The 17,259-nt window shown below is 43.6% G+C and overlaps 1 long non-coding RNA gene across 1 annotated transcript; it reads right to left on the reverse strand.

Annotated features, from left to right (window-relative positions):
* Window positions 1-5,218: 5,218 nt before the first annotated feature.
* Window positions 5,219-6,316, reverse strand: LOC307210178. The gene is made up of 2 exons (XR_013835906.1): window positions 6,212-6,316; window positions 5,219-5,488 (listed from the first exon to the last, which is right to left on the reverse strand). It is a non-coding gene; the product is annotated as an uncharacterized lncRNA (long non-coding RNA).
* Between the last annotated feature and the right edge of the window lie 10,943 nt (window positions 6,317-17,259).

Genomic DNA, 17,259 nt, shown 5'->3' on the forward strand with positions numbered 1-17,259 from the left:
TCCGATTCGCTGGAGAGGCTCATGGAATCTCTCGGGCTGCTGTCATCTTCTCCTACGCTGCCCTCGGATTGCTCCCCCTCGCTCTCCATCTCCTCCCCTCCCTGCGCTCCCGCTGAGTCCCTGACAGCAGTATGCTGCGAGCTTTCTTAGTGCTCTTTTGAGTCCAGTGGGGGTTCTAGATAGAATTACCGCATCATCAGCATATAGCAGGACCGAAATATGCCGATTTGCAAGCTTCGGCGGGTGGAGTTCTGAGTCATTGAGTGCAGATACTAAGTTATTTAGATAAAAATTAAATAATAGAGGGGCCAATAGGCACCCTTGCCTGACTCCTTTGAAGGTTTTAATTGGGTCCGTTAGGTGTCCTAGGCAGCTGCACCTGACTCTAAGGGCTGTGTTTGCGTGCAGTGCCTGAATTAAAAGCAGGAGCCTTCTATCTATATTGGTCCCCTGTAGTCTGTCCCAGAGTCTGGTTCTGGAGACTGTATCAAACGCTGCTTTTAGGTCAACGAAGGCAGCATATAGTGAGGCCTGCCCTCCTGATTTGTATTTGTCAATGAGATGTTGTAGCGTTAGGCAGTGATCTGTCGTGAACCTTCTGGGTATGAAGCCTGCTTGTTCTATTGCCAGGATATCTTCATTCTTTAGCCATTCTGTAAACTTATTAAGGAGGTGCTTTGCGTAGAGTTTACTGATCACACTTAATAGGCTAATTGGCCTATAATTTGCTGGGTCGCCTCTGTTGCCCTTTTTATAGATTGGAGCTATTATGGCTGTTCCCCATTCCCTTGGGATGCGGCCAGTGTCATCTATATAGGTAAAGAGGGTGGATAAGAAAGGTGGCCACCAATCCACCTGTGCTTTTATCATTACTGAAATGTATACCTACTTCCAGGACCGTCCCTGGAAAATAGGGACACTTGGAAGATCTGTTACAACCTGCACATGTGCAAATAATTTATAGTAGTACCTCGGGTTACAGACGCCTCGGGTTACAGACGTTTCAGGTTACAGACTCTGCTAACCCAGAAATAGTTCCTTGGGTTAGCATTCCTTGGGTTAACTTTGCTTCAGGATGAGAACAGAAATCACGTGGCGGTGGCGTGGTGGCAGTGGGAGGCCCCATTAGCTAAAGTGGTGCCTCAGGTTAAGAACAGTTTTAGGTTAAGAACAGACCTCCAGAATGAATTAAGTTCTTAACCCGAGCTACCACTGTAATGTAATGCAGCACTGGGGAGGCTCTGGCCTCTGGGGCCAATAAGGCCCAGCAGGGCCCCCAATTTGGCTTGTGAGACCTGCTTTCCAAAACCATATGTGCCTGCCCTATATATGATGACCTGTGTGGAGGAAGGCAAAACTGTGGCTGCCTTAAACTGTGCTCCCAATTGTTCCTTAGAAAACGAGGGTTGCTGTAGGCAAGGCCCACTGGGATTGGTTGCTCTATGACAGGAGTGGGGAACCTTTGGCCCTGCAGTTGCGGCTGAACTTACAACTCCCATCAGCCCTAGCAAGCATGACCAATGGTCAGGAATGCTAGGAGTTGTAGTTCAACAACATCTGGAGGACCAAAGGTTCCTAACACCTGCACTATTAAGTTCTTGATCACTCACAAGCCTAACCCACTTCCCCACTCCAGATTACTGTGTTGAGTATATTTTAAAACTCTTCTCGTTTACCTGAACCTCATTTTTCACCTTCCTTTTGGTCCTCATTGGATGTAACACTAAACCATGGTTAAGGGTTACAATAATGAACTTCAGGGAGCCTTGAGTTTGTGTGTCCCTGCACCTCATCCTCTTGCGCAGCCATGAGGAGGAGTTCAGAAGTGCCAGCTATCGTTTTAGGTTCAGGAGCTTGTTGTGTTGTCCAATTGCAGACCATTGTGTTTTGTTGGAACAAGTCGCCTTCAGACTTTGTAGTTCAGATCAACCATAGTTTAGGGTTGAGATGATATGCTAAACCGTGGTTAATGGGCAACAGAAGTTGAAAATTCCCATCTCCTCCTTGTGACCATACTGGAGTAGGAGATGGAAGGAGGGAAAGCAGCAGCAGTTGGGTGGGGTGGCTCAGATGGAGTTGGATTGTTCATGTGCCTTCTGAACACTGAGCACCATATCCCGAGAGGGTGAGAGGTAGGGCTGAGGAATGGAGAGCCAGGCAGATTGACTCCACTGTCACATCCACACCATGTCTCACTCCCCATGCCTTGCCCCTCTCCTCCTTAGGAACTGGCAGCAGTGCTTAGTGTTCGGAAGGCAGGTGAGCAACCACATCCTACCTGAGACTTATAAAGGCTCATTCTCATAATGTTAACCATGGTTGCATAGGAATGCAGCACATGTGCTAGAAAGGTAGAAACCAGGAGATGATAAACCAGGATCACTCTTGATTCTACTGTATTTTATATGTCCCCCCACAATTTTAGCCATGGGACTCAATGATTAATAAGGATGAACAGAAAGAACAGAACACAGTCAAGGCTCCTACCTATCTGACTTTGCATATCAGTTGTACTAGAGCCATATATGTCAGTGTATTTTATAATCTCATAGCAAAGTAATAATGATAACTAATAATATTTTTTATTATTTGTACCCTGCCCATCTGACAGGGTACTCCAGCCACCCTGGGTGGCTTCCAGCATATAAAAACATAATAAAACATTAAACATTAAGTAATTAGCAAATAATGTACAACCTTGCCATCCATTAGGTTTCCTCTTAAGTTTTGTTTTTTCTTTCTCTATGACTTTGTGTTGCAAATCATTCTTCATGAAACAGAGTTTTCATTGCTGATTTTCATTAAAAGCCTGCATTTCCCCTCAGTGTTAATGGATGTATTCTCTCAGTGATTTAGTTGTGCAGTTGCTATTGTCTTTTAATATTATCTTTTGGCCTTCGCCTTTTTGAGCATTTTCCTATACTGTTGCCTGTTTTCTACATTCTATAGCTTTTAATGATAGCTTTTATATCTCTTTGAAGCAGATCACCAGCCAACTATTACAACCCCCCCCCCACTTTTTCTTAATTGCCTAAAGAATCCTGGTGGCAAAGACTGAAAGATTAACATTAAAAAATGCCCCCTGAATCTCCATTGAGCAGGCCAATGGAGCAGGCAAACTTCATAACATTGAAGTTTTTGTGTTGATGTAAGTACCAATTTGGGGCACAACCAACAAGGCTCCTATAGATAATCTCAGTGATTGAGCTAGGTTATAAGGGTTCAGGTTGTCCATAAAAGCTACCTAGGACCTAAATTGTTCAGGGCTTTGTAAAATTAATACAAGAACCTTGAACCTTGTGCACAGGCTCATTTCAAATGAAAAGGATGCTGGTGAGCACTGTCTAGATTAGTAGGTGCACCTGCTAAGATCTTCCTTAATTCTACGTGCATGTTATTTTCCCATGTTATTTCCATGATAGTCCCCTAGACTGAAAACAGGTTCTGGGGAGCTGATTTAGACACGATCTCTTTCCAAACCAGAGGAGAAGACTCTGCGGTCCTCCAGATTATTGTTGTTATTGGAGTTCCATCAGCTCCAGCCAGTTTGGCCAACAGTTGCACATTGAGGACACAATCAAAGCTACCTTATTGATCTGATGATAGGTGGTTTTGGCATGTCCAGGAGCTTCCATATTTCCATATCTCTGCAGGGTGGGATCCCAGTGTCACACAAAAATTAGCTGCAAGGAAAAGGTTATGGAGCAAGTCCTTATGATAAAGGGAGAGAGAGAGCTTTTCCACACAGATTTTACTAAATTGTTGTTGTTGTTTAGTCATGTCCGACTCTTTGTGACCCCATGGACCAGAACACGCCAGGCACTCCTGTCTTCCACTGCCTCCCGCAGCTTAGTCAAACTCATGCTGGTAGCTTCGAAAACACTGTCCAACCATCTTGTCCTCTGTCGTCCCCTTCTCCTTGTGCCCTCCATCTTTCTCAACATCAGGGTCTTTTCCAGGGCGTCTTATCTTCTCATGAGATGGCCAAAGTATTGGAGCCTCAGCTTCAGGATGTGTCCTTCCAGTGAGCACTCAGGGCTGATTTCCTTCAGAATGGATAGGTTTGATCTTCTTGGAGTCCATGAGACTCTCAAGACTCTCCTCCAGCACCATAATTCAAAAGCATCAGTTCTTCGGCGATCAGCCTTCTTTTTGGTCCAACTCTCACTTCCATACCTCAATCTTACTATAGCTTGTAGTGTTTACTGTGTTTTATAATATTGTGACTCTGGAGCAGGTGGCGCGGTGGTCTAAACCACTGAGCCTCTTGGGCTTGCCGATCGGAAGGTTGTCGGTTTGAATCCACTCAACGGTGGTGTACTGCTGTTGCTCTGTGCCAGCTCCTGCCAACCTAGCAGTTTGAAAGCACACCAGTGCAACTAGATAAATAGGTAAGGTAAGGTAAACGGCATTTGCATGTGCTCTGGTTTCTGTCACAGTGTCCCGTTGCGCCAGAAGCGTTTTAGTCATGCTGGCCCAGAAAGTTGTCTGTGGACAAACGCTGACTCCCTCGTCCTGAAAGCGAGATGAGTGCCACAACCCCATAGTTGCTTTTGACTGGACTTAACCGTCCAGGGGTCCCTTACCTTTATAATATTGTGAGTTACCTGGGTGACCCATGCCACAAAGCATGCTGTATAACAGATAAAATAAGTAAGTAAGTAAGTAAGTAAGTAAGTAAGTAAGTAAGTAAGTAAATAAATAAATAAGAAAGATGATTATATAGCACTTTTTCTCAGGTGGTGTTTCTAGAAGAGCCAATGTGAGAAACGTCTACTCTACTATAGGAAGTTATTTTTATTTCTTGCTTTGAATTCTTTCTTAAAACCAGTGCTATTTTTCTAGAAACTCACCATGCCAGAACTCACCAGGAATTCACCTCCTTTGTTCTCTTATAATGGCAATGGCACCCACATGAGAGGTGCTGGAACTGAGTTCCAGTAAGTTCCAGCTGAAAAAAGCCCTGCTTAAGACTTCTTTTAAATATGCAGTGATGTATATTGATTTCTAAGCCCCCAAGTGCACACCATATGTGTGTGTGTGTTAGGTGTGTGCATGGAGGGGTGCAAGAAGAAAGAATTTTTGTCTTCAGAAGATTGAAAGGGTGAGGCTGAGGGCAACTGAATAAGCCAGTGGAGTCATTGCTTTGCGGTTATATATCAGTGGACAACACAGACAGCTAAAGTATACTTGTAAATAAAGCTAATTGATATTGCTGTTGAGTTCCTTAAAGGAACAGTTTTATGTACTTTGACGCCGTTCATAAAGTCTTGCTGAGCTATCCTGACCTCACTTACTACTAACTTATGTGTTTCCAGAGAAATCCATCTCTGCAAATGCACGGTTTCTGCAGTGGCAGTGCTATATCTGCTTCATTTTCAACCTCTCATTTTGCTCTTTGGCACAGGCTGAATTCCATTTGACATGGCAGAAGAATTCCTTTCCCCTTCCTGGCAGGTCAAAAATTGTGTGGTGGAGCATTCTGCATCTTCTTGCAACCAATGATAAAAACACATATTTTGAGTGTACTGGATCGGGATTATATTAGATAGGTTTGAGGCGTTTTCTGTAAGGAAAGGTTTTATGTTTTGGCCGTGGTGGCACTTACGGAAGAGCTGGGAAAGGTAGATAAAAAGGGAACCCAAATCATGGTGTGGTGTTTGTGTGTGTGAGAGAAAGAGAGGGACGGAGGGTGTATTTGGCTTAGAGAAAGTGAGTAAGGTGGAGGAGTTATATAAAAGTATACCACTGCTTTGAAAAAGGCATTTAAAAAAAACCAACCTAAATTTTTATTAATTTTATGATATTCACTCAATATTAATAAAAATAATAAATTTTATTTATACCCCACCTTCCCCAGCAAAGGCCGGGCTCAGGGTGGCTAACAAGCAATAATAAAAACAAGTTGAATGAATACACCTTAAAAACAAGATTAAAATACAACATTAAAACATTAAAATTACAGTTTTGCCAATTATACAGAATGAAAAAGGCAGATTTTATGCTTGAGATCATTGGGATAGATTGCTGTTCTACGATCAGTTGTGTGGCTGGAGGAGGGGCCGCCCCGTCCCATTTGACCACCATAGGCAAAAATGGCATGTGCTTTCTCCTGCGTCCCAGATGGGCCTCCCCCTGCTCTCACTGAAACTTGGTAAGGGGTGGGGGTCATTCCATAGCGCCCTATGCCAGAAGCCCCCTCTTGTCAAACTCACCAAGAGACATGCACAAAACCCACCAAGTGTCCCTATTCTCCAGAGATAGTCCTGTATTCACAGAAGCTGTCCCGGTTTCTGATTTGATCCAGGAATGCTCCGCTTTTCCTTAGGATGTCCTCGTTTTCATCAGAGAAATGTTGGAGGGGGTGGAGTTATGTGACCCCCAAGCCAAAGAGATAAGTAAGTATGCAACCTTTAGAACACATCTGGAGGCAGCCCTGTATATGGAAGGTTGTGTTTTTTTTTTTAAAAAAAGTTTAATGTTTTATTATGTTTATATATGTGTTCCCCCCCCCAAAAAAAAAATTATTCATTTTATAACACAAATAAAAAACACAGACAGAAAAGACAAACAATCATTTTCAGAGGCAGCATTTTGCAGTGGACAGTGGAGGAAAACACCTTGAATGTGTAGTGGCGACTAGGAAGTTTGCTGTTGAATTCCCAGAATAAATAGCCTGTTCCTGTTCCTGGTTCAAATAGCATTGAGATTTTTAAACTCAAATAACTTTCAGCATTTGAAGCAGAGTTTTTTTAACAGATAAAAAAATAATAAAAAAAATTGCAATCTTTTCACGTTTAATAGAACACTAAAAAAAAGTGTTCCCTTTTATTCAAAGATGTCATAGATAGTCTGCTTCCTATTAGAGCATTATAAAAGTGCTGACACTAGCACATTATTTCTGTGGTAAGCTTGCAGACCAAATTCAATTAAAAGGTAAATTGTGAAACTGTAACGCCTTAAAATGTCAATTTTTTAAGCATCAGAGGAGGTTCCTTCGCTCGCTCTGGGTTTATTTGTTTTATTGAATATGACCCAAGCTCATTTAATGCATTTTTCTTGGTGGAATGCTTGTGTTTCTGCACTACATGAGTTTTATTAAGATGATCTCCACAAGACAGATTCATTCAACACTAAATTTAATCTCTCACGTTCCCTTTTGTTTTTGCAAACAGCTAATGCACAGGCAACTAGCAGCGTCGTAAATACATTTCTAGCTATAGTGAAATTAATGCAGATAAATTAAGAATGGAAGCAAAACAACAATGCCCCATCTCTGGTATTTGTGAAATTGTGTGCATGAAGGGTGGAATTCGACATTGTAGGCTTCCAGTTGTCCCACCCGCGCAACTACTGCAGCTTGCAGCTCTACCACCTCCGTGTGCTGTTCTGGGGGGGGGGGGTTTCTCCTGACCCCCTATGGAGCCGATTTTGGGGTGTGTGCAAGGGAGGAGGGGGTGGAAAGTCACATTGCATGACTGGAAATCCTTGCACAGGGCTTCTGCTGATGGGGGTTGGTTAGGTGATTCTCGTCCAGTAAAATCAGGACATCTTCTGTAAATACATGACTGGAAAACAGGGACACTTGGGTGGTCTGGAGTTGCTATTCACAGGAGCTGGCAAATTGTATACCCAAACAGCAATATGCGGGCACCTACTCTTACCTCATTTTGACTTGTATGCTGGTTGTTGTTTTCATTTTATTTTGTTTATTTGCCTTCTCTGAAGACCATCAGTTTGGTTCTTTTGTAGTTCAGTGCTTGATTTGTTCTCTTGATAGTATGATTCCAGATAGGCCAGACACCTTCTGAGCCTTAGTTGGATAAAGAATATATGAAGGCTGGAAACATGGTGCTCTCCAATGTTGTACTGTACTTCTGTTTCCAGCAGTCCGAGTGAAAATGATTAATGGCTGGGTATGGGAATTGTAATGTAACAACACCTGGAGGGCTTTGGTTTCCTCTGGCCTTTTGTTTACCTGTGTTCTTATCTTTTTATTGTTATTTTTAATCAGTTTTAATGTACGTTGCTTTGAGTTTCTTGGTAAGGAAAGCCACCATCTCTGTCTCTGTCTCTGTCTTAACTCTGGATAACACTTAATGTATCTACATTAAATGCATTACAGCCCATGACAGGCAATGATAATTTGCTAGTCCTTAAGGTGCTTAAAACTATCGCACAATTGCACTAAACTATCGCACAATTGCACTAATTTCTCACGCTAGCAAGGTTATGCTTAAAATTCTACAAGGAAGGCTCAAGCAGTATGTGGACCGAGAACTCCCAGAAGTGCAAGCTGGATTTAGAAGAGGCAGAGGAACCAGAGACCAAATTGCAAACATGCGCTGGATTATGGAGAAAGCTAGAGAGTTCCAGAAAGACATTTACTTCTGCTTCATTGACTATGCAAAAGCCTTTGACTGTGTTGACCATGGCAAACTATGGCAAGTTCTTAAAGAAATGGGAGTGCCTGATCACCTCATCTGTTTCCTGAGAAATCTCTATGTGGGACAAGAAGCTACAGTTAGAACTGGATATGGAACAACTGACTGGTTCAAAATTGGGAAAGGAGTACGACAAGGCTGCATTTTGTCTCCCTGCTTATTTAACTTATATGCAGAATTCATCATGCGAAAGGCTGGGCTGGATGAATCCCTAGCCGGAATTAAGATTGCCGGAAGAAATATCAACAACCTCAGATATGCAGATGACACAACCTTGATGGCAGAAAGTGAGGAGGAATTAAAGAACCTTTTATTGAGGGTGAAAGAGGAGAGTGCAAAATATGGTCTGAAGCTCAACATCAAAAAAACGAAGATCATGGCTACTGGTCCCATCACCTCCTGGCAAATAGAAGGGGAAGAAATGGAGGCAGTGAGAGATTTTACTTTCTTGGGCTCCATGATCACTGCAGATGGTGACAGCAGCCACGAAATTAAAAGACGCCTGCTTCTTGGGAGAAGGGCAATGACAGGCCTAGACAGCATCTTGAGAAGTAGAGACATCACCTTGCCAACAAAGGTCCGTATAGTTAAAGCTTTGGTTTTCCCAGTAGTGATGTATGGAAGTGAGAGCTGGACCATAAAGAAGGCTGATCGCCGAAGAATTGATGCTTTTGAATTATGGTGCTGGAGGAGACTCTTGAGAGTCCCATGGACTGCAAGAAGATCAAACCTCTCCATTCTGAAGGAAATCAGCCCTGAGTGCTCACTGGAAGGACAGATTGTGAAGCTGAGGCTCCAGTACTTTGGCCACCTCATGAGAAGAGAAGACTCCCTGGAGAAGACCCTGATGTTGGGAAAGATGGAGGGCACAAGGAGAAGGGGGCGACAGAGGACGAGATGGTTGGATAGTGTTTTCGAGGTTACCAGCATGAGTCTGACCAAGCTGCGGGGGGCAGTGGAGGACAGGAGTGCCTGGCGTTCTCTGGTCCATGGGGTCACGAAGAGTCGGACATGACTAAACGACTAAACAACAACAACAACAACAAGGTGCTTAAGGTGCTATTTAACTTATATGCAGAATTCATCATGCGAAAGCCTGGACTGGATGAATCCCTAGCCGGAATTAAGATTGCCGGAAGAAATATCAACAACCTCAGATATGCAGATGACACAACCTTGATGGCAGAAAGTGAGGAGGAATTAAAGAACCTTTTATTGAGGGTGAAAGAGGAGAGTGCAAAATATGGTCTGAAGCTCAACATCAAAAAAATGAAGATCGTGGCCACTGGGCCCATCACCTCCTGGCAAATAGAAGGGGAAGAAATGGAGGCAGTGAGAGATTTTACTTTCTTGGGCTCCATGATCACTGCAGATGGTGACAGCAGCCACGAAATTAAAAGACACCTGCTTCTTGGGAGAAAAGCAATGACAAACCTAGACAGCATCTTAAAAAGCAGAGACATCACCTTGCCGACAAAGGTCCATATAGTTAAAGCTATGGTTTTCCCAGTAGTGATGTATGGAATTGAGAGCTGGACCATAAAGAAGGCTGATCGCCGAAGAATTGATGCTTTTGAATTATGGTGCTGGAGGAGACTGTTGAGAGTCCCATGGACTGCAAGAAGAACAAACCTATCCATTCTTAAGGAAATCAGCCCTAAGTGCTCACTGGAAGGACAGATCGTGAAGCTGAGGCTCCAGTACTTTGGCCTGAAATTTCTTTCATTCTGATAATTTTGGCCTTTCAGCCTTTAAACTATCCCCTTCTTTTTCTGTTCAATTACCCACATTTCTGCTCAGCAGTTCTGTTTTAGTGCTGTATACTTCTTCCATTTAAAGCATATCCACAATGTTTCAAAGTTGGTTTGCGCCAAACCCAGGTTGGTTGTACATCAACTTTAGAACAATGTGCAAAATCCATTGTGGGATCCATAAAGCAGCCCATGGCAATTACTTGTGCAATCACCCGGCTGCAGTGCACATAGCGTTTGCAGTGGCTCTGGCCCCTGGATCTCATGAACTGCACAGTTTCTGGCTAATGAAAAACTCTGTAAGTTTTCTCTGCTCCAACTGAAAAGGAGGGCAAAGAAGTTCTACCCCAGGCTAAAGAATGCTTTTAACACTTAAAATTCCCCATAGGCAGGAAATCAGTAGAACACATTATGTATTCCAGAGGCACAATTTGTAAATTCATAGTAATTGTTTCAGCAATCTTGTCCATCTGGCATTCTTGGCTAATATCCCAGAATGGACTCTGCCTTCCTTATTCAGCTGGGACCATAGAGTTGATTGTTTGCTCTTCCACAATCAGCAGGAGCATCAGATATGTGACATGAAGTAAATGAAACCGCTCAGATACGTGCCGGCCGTTCTGGGTGCAAACGGCCATGGAATGAAATGTAGCAAAACAGAGGCGGGTAAAGGACTTCAAAAATTGTAGCGTCTTCAGCGCCCTCAATAAAATATTTGAGGGGGCTGCACCTCCAAAGTTAATGCACATTGCTATTCAAATGGTACATATGTACCATGTCATGTGATCGATTATGCTGGGCGGAGCTTACCTGGGCCCCCCAATATTTTATTTGAGTTGGCACCCCAACACTGTTCTGACGAAAATAAATCTGGAACTGTCCCTGGAAAATAGGGACACGATGGATGGGCATGGACTTGTCTGTGGCCACAACAAGGTCTCCAGGATAAAAGTCCATTACAGTGGTACATCTGGTTACGTACTTAATTCGTTCCAGAAGTCTGTTCTTAACCTGAAACTGTTCTTAACCTGAAGCACCACTTTAGCTAATGGGGCCTCCCGCTGCCGCCGTGCTGCCGAAGCACAATTTCTGTTCTCATCCTGAAGCAAAGTTCTTAACCCGAGATACTATTTCTGGGTTAGCGGAGTCTGTAACCTGAAGCGTATGTAACCTGAAGCGTATGTAACCCGAGGTACCACTGTACTTGAAATGCCATAGGATTGCACTGTTACATCTGAGTAGACATGTGTATGATTGTGCTGTAAGTCCACCAAGTTCAATAGGATGGCAGCCTCTGATAGGGTAATTTTAGATCTCATCATAATATGCATATCAGTCTCTTCTTGTTTCTTTATCTGCTCTGTGTTGTTATAGAAAAGTAATGAAACCAATTTAAAACATGATAAGGATCTGAAACCCCACAAAGCTCCTTTATGCTGGCCAAGCTTACTTCTGACTTACCCAGAGGATAAAATAAGACAAACAGCATGCATTTGCAGGGCTTCTGGATTATGCTTGCACAAAACATTGCATTTAGTCTAGCAGCTCCACGATTCCCGAGCAGTAAAATCATTCTAGGTTAGGCCAAGTCAGATACAGTTGGCTAGCCATGGATGCTGTCCTAGCAATGAGGCTGGATCAACCTCCTGCCTTTGCTGCTGGCTTTGAACTGCAAAAACAAGGGGGTATCAAGTCACCATGCGTAACTGTGCTTCACATATTGGGTCAGATGTGCTGGTCTGTTCCAGATTTGCCCAGTGTACTGAAACTCAGCTTTTGCCAGGTTTCATTCTTGTGACACGCGGGGAATAGGAACAGCAGCGCATCCATCTATCTTAGCTTGATTCGATGTCGTGTTTCTGCAAACGCTGCGGAGACTCTTGTCTGTGAGAGACTTGGCTTTCGTTTAGAGCGGCAGCCTAAGGCAGTAGATAGGAGACTTCTGTGAAATGAAGTGCACACACGGCGATAATACTCTTGTTTCTAGCTCCTGCTGGTAGAGTGCCACTTATTGATAACAACAACAACAACAACCCCAAAATCCATGTGGAATTTGGACTAGACATTGTTAGCCTCAAAGCACACAGAAAAACAGCCTCCTGGGCCCCAGTCAGCATTGCCTGATTTCCTTTATACCTAGTTACCCTAACCCAGGCTTTCGGGACAGGTTAAACATAGAGCTGTGGCAAGGGCTCTGTGCTTTCACTATTTTCTTTGAAATTAGGATACCCAACAAAGCCAGACAGTTACAAACATTTGCCTTCTTCCTGAACCCTTTCATTTTCTGACTGTTGCTTCTCTGCACCCGTTTTCCGCTTCATTGCCTTCTTTTAATCTTCATTCAATATGTTTGAATTGGCTGGCCCATACAGTTTCGTTTCCTGGGAGATGGAAGTCCTCTTTGCAAGACCCTCCAAGTGCCCCGATTCTCCAGGGACAGTCCCCGATTTACAGAAGCCGTCCCAGTTTCTGATTTGATCCCAGAATGTCCTGCTTTTCCTTAAGACGTCCCTATTTTCATTGGAGAAATGTTGGAGGGTTTGGAGTTATGCAACCTCCGAGCCAAAGATATAAGAAAATATGCAACCGTTAGAAGACACTGGAAGGGAGCCCTGTACTTTATGAACTTAATCTGTTCCGGAAGGCCGTTCTTAAACCAAAGCCATTCTTGAACCAAGGCACGCTTTCCCTAATGAAGCCTCCCGCCACCAGTGCCCTTCCACCATTCGGATTCTGTTCTTAGACCGAGGTAAAGTTCACAAACTGGGACACTATTTATGGTTTTGCGGAGTTTGTAAACCGAATCGTTCTTAAACTGGACTGTTCTTAAACTGAGGTTCCACTGTATAGGGCTCTATAATGTTTAGTGTTTTAGTATGTTTTTATATGTGTTGGAAGCCACCCAGAGTGGCTGGGGCAACCCAGTCAGATTGGTGGTGGAATAAGAATAAGAATAAGAATAAGAATAAGAATAAGAATAAGAATAAGAATAAGAATAAGAATAAGAATAAGAATAAGACATTCCTAATCTCATCAGAAAAATGTTGCAAGGCATGTTATGTACTTATAGGCAGGATCTCTCACAAAGGACCTCAAACACTCCTCTTTTTTTTAGTGGCCTTCTGAAGCCAATCTACATGATTTCATAATCGGGCAGCCATTTGTGGGACAAAATAAAAGAGATGCATTTCAGAAATAATTTGAATATCTTACTTTGCACAAGAATAGCCACTACTTTGTAGCTCTCCTTTGCACATCACATGATGGGAGAATGAAAATAGAAGAAAACAGGCTGTCTCATTTGAACATTTCCTCCAGTGCAGACAGGAAAATGGCATTTGGATGAAATGTTGTCTACCAAATTTCATTTCTGTGGCTTTATCATAGAGCACAGGCACACAGCATAAATGTTTAATGATTGGGGCCCTCAGCCTGGGAAAACTTTGGCATCCAATATCTGAAAATGTCTCTGATTAGTCATTACTGTCACATTTCAAATTATGCCTGAAAGGAGGCAGAAAGCGGAAATCAACCTTGCTTGCTGCTGTATTATTGCCATCATTAAATACGAAATACTCAGGATATTTTTTTGAGTGGTACAGAGTGGAAGGAAAGAGTCTGAGGCTAACACTCGGCACCCTCCCTTCAGCCTTGCCAAATATTTTGCAAACATTTGTCTTTACTCATGCCTTGTGTGTCTTTTTTTGGATTATGCTTTCGGATGGACTATTTCCTAACACACCGCTCCTCTGCTAATGATTGAATATTTTGAGCTAATGATGACAAGGTAATATTAGAAAGCCTTGCTCGCCAACCAGTCTGGGAGCTAGCAGATTTCAGTTATAATTCAGCTGCCTTGGTGTCTGGATTGTAGACAAATGAGCTGCCTTGTGCAGCTGCAAGATGAGAACTGAAGTTGTAGGGGAATGAAATCCAAGATCTGGAGAAGCCAGAAGACAAGAGTAATGATGGGCTAACCTGCCTAGCTTCCATTAGTGCTGGGACCAGCAATTATAAGAAAAAGTGAACAATGTTCAGGAAAAACTTATTTATGTTCGGGAAGAAAAACCCCCAAATCCTGGAGTTCTAAATTCACTTGTCACTTCTGGTCCATAACCCCTGCAATTCCCTCCATCGTGAGTTTTCCGTGCTAAGTGATGATGGGAGCACGCTCTCTCTCTCTCTCTCTCTCTCCCTCCCTCCCTCCCTCCCTCTCCTTAGTTGCTGTGGCCATAGTTGAGCTCTGTGTGTCTTCTCTCTCATTCTCTTTCCTCTTTCTCATTCTGCTTCTGTTCCCACCCCTCTACCTGAAAAGGGGCAACAACAGTACTCAGGGTGCCAGAATCCATGGGAAATGTAATTTTCCCTAGCACCCGGGATCTATATGAACATGTCCCAGGGTGCCTTGTGTCTGGGATGCTTCTGTGGCAGTGTTCTAGGAGCGAGGAACTGGAGAAGTTTCGAGGAATAAGAAGAGGAGTGTGGAGAGATACCTCCCTCCCTCTCTGTTAGTACTACAAAAGCTACTGTAGCTGCAGATAGGAAAGTGAAGCGGTGAATTGGGGAGGGACAGAATTCTTCTCAGGCTCAGATTAAAATCCGTGCTGGAAAATAACTCAGACGTTGTAAAGTTCACCTTATATTGAAGGCAAACATCCCAAGTGAATGAATTCATCTGGATGTGACTTCTCCAGGCAAGATGCAGTGCACAGTAAAACATAGCATTGACCAGACATGATCTAAGGCAGCAACTGATTTATGTGCATCCGATTGATGCATTGATGCATCCGATTGGTGCAAGCGTGCCTTGTGGCAACCAGGAAGTGGCTGGAAAAGGGGGAAGAATGGAGGGGCATAACGGGGGCAGGCTCATAATGGGGTGTATGCGTGCTCCGATGCAGTGTATGATGACCTGGAACGCAACTCCCATGCAAATCGGGCGTTGTCTGTGTTAAGAATTAGGAGTCTTTCTACTCCTGCTTTTATTGTTGTGTCTGGAAATCACTTCTCTAACAAGAGACTAGAAACTTTGCATTTGCAAACCAGGAACAGATGACGCTGAGTACTGATAGAGCTAACGATGGGAATATTAGACGTGTCAGAGTTTCATCCTTTGTCATCTTCTTGCTGGGTAGAATGGGTCTTGCAATCATCTACCAATCTGTAAAGGTTTCTAAACTATGTGAAGTCGTATGATTGGGGCTCAGAAGAAGACTCCACCTGTTGATGCTTTCTCCCCAATGATACTCACAACATCTTGCCTTGCGCTGCAAAAGATGGGATTTTATGAGGATCTTATGTGTGGTTTTCTTTGTGGTGCTCTCTCATCCCCACTGGTATACTGAGAGGTTGAAAGAACCCAAGGCTACGCAGTGCATCTTAAAAAGCACTCTTTGCTCCACAAACCAGCAGTATCAATGTTGCTTTAGTAACCTGCTTTTCCTGCATGGCTATTTGCCATGACACACCTTGGCCCCTTTTAAAGTTCTTTGCAGCAAATGGAAACCAGGGCAATCTATTATATCAGCTTGCAAGCAAAGGGGTAAGGTACCCAGCCACCTGATTAGAGATTTATCCCAGGGTCTCCATATGGTATTTAATATGGAATAAAAGCACACTGTGGAGAAAGCGTCCAGACCTTTACTTGTTATGGTTTCCTCTTTGCAAGGAATATCCAGTAATGTGACCCCACATTTGTATTCTGAAGAGGTGCAGTGCATTCCGCAACCCCATAAGTATTCTACCATCTCATTGTACTGCGTGGACTGACCAGGGCATGTGTGGCTTGTAGGGTTTAGATCAATGATCCTATTGCTGGGTGTGGGTAGGAATCCACTCACTGAAACAATGTTGAGCCTTAACAAAAAATATCTTGGGAGAGTGATTTGATGCCTTCCATGTGCAACTTTGATAATGGCAGTAGTTCTTACCACAAGGAAGATCCTCTCCTCTCTTTTGATCTACTGTATTTTCCCCATGTACAAGAGATTGTTTTTCCACCCCATTTTTTTAGTAAAAAATCAGGGGTCATCTTATACACATTGTCTTGGGTGAGATGGTGGCTCCTGGCAGCTCCCATAGGAATGGCAACAGAAGTCCCTTTCGCTCATTCTCCGTCCCCAGCTGCAATTGCCATCATGTGTGAGAGAGGAAGGTGACCCTCCCCACCTTCTCACTATATAGAAGGGTCTGGTGACTTCTGTTTCAGTGTATCTGAAGAAGTGTGCATGCACACGAAAGCTCATACCAAGAACTAACTTAGTTCGTCTTTAAGGTGCTACTGGAAGGAATTTTTTTATTTTGTTTTGACTATGGCAGACCAACACGGCTACCTATCTGTAACTCCCACTTCCTGTACATCTCCTCCCTGCATCCCTCCCTCACATGCTGGGGGCCCAGTGTCTACCAAGGGCAGTGGCGGACAGCATGCTGGGGCTGTGCCATCCATTCACCTGATCTCGCTCCAGCTGAGTCGGGCAAAAGGCTTTGGGTAGTGGTGAGGTTAAGGTAAAGGTAAAGGGACCATTAGGTCCAATCGTGACCGACTCTGGGGTTGCGGCGCTCATCTCGCTTTATTGGCCAAGGGAGCTGGCGTACAACCTCCGGGTCATGTGGCCAGCATGACTAAGCTGCTTCTGGCGAACCAGAGCAGCCCACGGAAACGCCATTTACCTTCCCGCTGGAGCGCTACCTATTTCTCTACTTGCACTTTGACATGCTTTGGAACTGCTAGGTTGGCAGGAGCAGGGACTGAGCAATGGGAGCTCACCCCGTCATGGGGATTCGAACCGCCGACCTTCCAATAGGCAAGTCCTAGGCTCTGTGGTTTAACCAACAGCGCCACCCGCGTCCCTTCTGGTATCTAAATCTTATTCCTTGTGAATCCTATGGCAGAATTAAAGTCACACCACTGTATTTTAATATATCTCCCAATGCTTTTAGCTTAGACAAACTAGCAATATATTTATAATATGTATGTTTAGGGTTTCTTTAAAATATATATATAGGAGGCATTTCTTTAAAATATATATATAGGAGGACAGAGTAAACCAAAGCAAGTGTAG

The sequence above is a fragment of the Podarcis cretensis genome, assembly GCF_951804945.1.
Source record: "Podarcis cretensis genome assembly, chromosome: 2".
Taxonomy (NCBI): Eukaryota; Metazoa; Chordata; class Lepidosauria; order Squamata; family Lacertidae; genus Podarcis; species Podarcis cretensis.